Raw genomic sequence first — 3,964 nt, forward strand, 5'->3', positions numbered from 1 at the left:
GCTCAATACCCAAAAATAAGTTGACAGTTTGGTTGAAAGCTCTCATCTGTGATTCCACAGAGGACGGGCTAATGAGATGCCAGTTTTTCCACAGCTTACTTTTGGAGCCAGCATTAAGTGTTCCACACAGAAGATCTTAATAACCAAAAAGTATCTCCACCAAAAAGTATGTGCTAAAGTGAAGAAAATAAATGAGACAAACTTGAGGAGGAAGTGACTTTCAGTGGGCTGCAGACCAGCAGCTGGAAGGCCACATGCCATTGATGTGATTCATCTCAAATGCCGAGCACAAGTACTTTGAAGAACAATAAATGAGGGAAAAGCATCAGAATTAGATGAAGTGACTCAGTTCTGCCTGACATATCTTTTTATATTTGCTGCTGCCCTTTTCAAGTCAGCTTAAGATCAAAATGCCAGCAGATGGATTCACAGCTGACTATAGGACTGTTGCCAGTCTTCTCACATTAGAATGTCCTTTTATCAGGATGGTCAGTCTGTGGAGGCACATACAGAACTGCTCTGACTAGAACTTTTTATGAAATTCTTTATGAATACTCATACACTGAAGGAAAGCTTGATAGCTTCACACTGAAAAAAAGGATTTCTAGAGTCTTTAAATTTACTCGAATTAAAGTAGTAAATGCAACACAATTTATTCATATTTTCTCTGTTAATGTCATTTAAACAAGTTAAAACTATGTGATTGAATAACTTGTTTAATATGCTTGTTTCTATCATGTAGACTGAAAGTGATTTAATTAAAAAAGTAAATTTGATGTAATTAAGTTCCTTCAAAACAGGAAAAGGAAATACATTAAAAATTCAAAATGGTCTAAAGTTCAGTAGAAGAAATCTCAGTGGAGGGAACATCGGCTGGCATGGCGTCTTTTCAGTGGCCCTAATAAAGACTATCAAAGTGAAAAGGTAAGTTTAAATATGTTGCGTAAGATATTTACAACATTACCAATCGCGTTGATAAATAATTCTGCCTTTTTTAAACAACTTAATTCTCTGACTAACCACAACAAAATCTGTTACTGCTAGCTAGCTAGCTAGCTAGAGCACTCACACCGACCCACTTAGTAAAAGCCAATGAAAAAGCGATTGTTTTGTCATCTGCACACTAGTTGTTTTTTGTAATGCATGGGCAATTATTAAAAGAAATGTATCTGCACTTGGAAGAAACACTCTGCGTGGATAAAAAATACCACACGCATGCTAGTGAGCTGTTGCTCGTCATGGGAAGACATTTTCTGCATGTTGAGAGAAAATCTGCGTGAGGAGTTGTAAGGGGGATACTTTTAACAGTACGGGGTGGACTCTTAAGCTCAAGTGGAACAAACATGACGTGTTTTTGGTTGAAGAATCAAATACATGAATTCCTCATTTTAAACAATGACCCTCCTCACAGAGGGAGGGTCATTGTTTAAAATGAGGGTCACAAAGTTTATGTTGATCTCAGAATTGTGCAAAAAACAGGAAAAACTTTATTATTTGAGTTCAGCACTGAAAAAAATATTTGTTTCTTAAAAACATTTATTTTCATTTTTTGAGAAACATTAACGGACATTTTGGACATGAATAGAAAATGTGCCTAACTATTTCAATTTACTAAAAAACTACTGTGTATTCAATACTATGTTTATCCCCTGACAGATTGATTCCCGTGGTGATTCACCGTGGACCCACTACACTTGATGTATGTACAGCTGGACGTGGAAGTAAGTACTTGGAAAATATTTGTCATTTATAATAACTAATGTTGGCAGTGGTATTTGAATTTTTGATCGTGTCATAGAATTTTTAGATTGTAAGCAGCAAAACTAATTTGATTCATAGATTTGAAAATTGTGAACCAAAATTGTCATTGATTTAATGATGTACATTTTACTACTAATTGTGTTGTACAACTAGAGTTGAAAAATAAAAACATTTTCTTTTCCAGTGTAATGATGCAGAGGCTGGACGAGAAGACATTATTAAAGGAGCGTGTGTTTACATGGATGAAGATCCAGAAAACCTGGTCCAGGAATATGTGGTATGTATATATTTGCACGTGAATCATAGCTTGATTTTCTCTTTCTTTGTAGTTTATTTAAGATTTTTTTTTCAAGTGGTTGACCTACAGAAATGTTTTTTACACAGTCCTTCATTTTGTTTCCAATTACTAAAGGAAATGTGGGCTTATTTGTATTTTTAACCATCAACTCTGGGAAATATTATGTATTTGTTAAATGTTGTAAAGTTAAAATTTCTTCTTCACTAACATCTTGTCCATGGTGTCACTGTGTTTGTTTTGGCATATGGAGTGGATGAAGAGCGTGTTAACGACGCCATTGAAGACACCGGCGTGGTGGTTTACGTCCTGAGGAACAAACTTCAAGTACAGAGGCAGAAGACATTGGAATCATCTTGGAGGCATCAATGTGCTGCAGGACCTGGATGATGTGGTTTTGGATGTCGCCATGCTTTGGACTGATGTGTACCCTCAACCTCACTTTTGCTCAAAACCTGCTCAAAAAGCCTATAGTTTAAAAAAAAGTTGTAATACTTCTAAGGCTGTTTTGAATCAAGATGTCACAATACCAGTGTTAAAATTTTGGACACTCGCTGTATTTTTGACAGTATTTTTGTGTTGTGGCTTTTGAATAAAAGCTTTGACATGCAAGTGTTAATTTTTATTATTTATTTGAGTAAAAATGAGTAATGTTAACAATTCCAGTAGTTTAACAGAAAGGTATTTGCAGTTCTATAAATGATTTAATTTAATAAGTATTTTTTTTACTGGTAGGACCTTTGTTTTGAAATATTAGTAGTTCTTACAGGCAGTTATCTTAGAAAAAAAAAATACATTTTTAATTTCAAGGTCTGATGTATTTGACATTAGAATATCATTCAAAATTTAAATATAAAAAATAAGTTGTATTTAAGTAAGCAAATAGTTTTGGAGTAAATAGTGTGAATAGTGTTGAAATAAAGTGATGAAATTGTGACAAATTAAACTGATCCAAGAGCTCAAATTACATTATGGTAACGTGTCTCTATCACATATTTTTAACACAAAGTAATCAGTTTTGTTGAATGAAATTAACTTGTGTTGATTTAACTCGAGCGTTTAAGTTGCTGTGAAAGCTAAACATCTGTGTGCAACCAATGTCCACTATTGAATTAAGTAAATTCAACAGATTTTTTTTTTCAGTGCAGTGGTCAGACATTTTTCAGAAAACTTGTTTATCTGTTTATTTTTCTTTTTGCCTTTCTTCAATTTTCACAGATTTTGTTAAACTGCCATGGAAACTTTTTAAAATAACTATGTCTTGAATAACTCTGATGGACTGCTTCCTAATGTTATTGAGATACAGTTCAGCATTTGACTTTTAAATGCAACCTATGGAAAAGTTTTATGTAATTTCCACTTGAGTTTGAGATGACCATGAATGACACACCTGTAAAGGGATCAGCATAGAAAGGGTTTGTTACATTCTTGTAGGACTGGGCGATATATCGATGTCATCGATTAATTTGAATTTTTTACATTTAGGAAAATCAAGACCCCCCCCCCCCCAAGCTCTCTCCTCTCCTGGGCTTCCGTAGTTTGGCGTAAAGTCAGAGAGAGAACGCTTGTTCTGCATGATTTCATATGAAAAGTATCCCTTTTAAAAATAATGTAATAATTTGTCCAGTAAAAAAATATGTTTAGCTCTTCTTTATCTTCTAGCCAACTTGGCTGGTGAGTCAGGAATTAGATTTTGAACACTTGTGGCTTTAAACTTGGAGCATTAAACTACATGCAGCAAAATCAGTTTGAAGGATGTTACTATCAAAAGTGTTCTGCTGAATGACTGTATTGTTTTTCTTTATAAGATGCTTAAATTAGTGGTAGCTCATAAAACACCTGCTGCATTGTTCTATAAATAATTTTACAGTCTCAATTTAGTTGCACTTCATCTTCAAGCCACTGTTT

The 3,964-nt window shown here is 34.2% G+C and overlaps 1 long non-coding RNA gene across 2 annotated transcripts; it reads left to right on the forward strand.

Annotated features, from left to right (window-relative positions):
- Positions 1–777: 777 nt before the first annotated feature.
- Positions 778–2,675, forward strand: LOC112161401. Of its 2 annotated transcripts, none has more exons than XR_004949237.1 (4): positions 778–924; positions 1,657–1,721; positions 1,946–2,038; positions 2,319–2,675. It is a non-coding gene; the product is annotated as an uncharacterized LOC112161401 (long non-coding RNA). The 2 variants fall into 2 exon arrangements; XR_002921875.2 differs by having other exon boundaries at positions 779–924; positions 2,310–2,675.
- The last annotated feature ends 1,289 nt before the right edge of the window (positions 2,676–3,964 follow it).

Source organism: Oryzias melastigma, linkage group LG15 (assembly GCF_002922805.2).
Source record: "Oryzias melastigma strain HK-1 linkage group LG15, ASM292280v2, whole genome shotgun sequence".
Taxonomy (NCBI): Eukaryota; Metazoa; Chordata; class Actinopteri; order Beloniformes; family Adrianichthyidae; genus Oryzias; species Oryzias melastigma.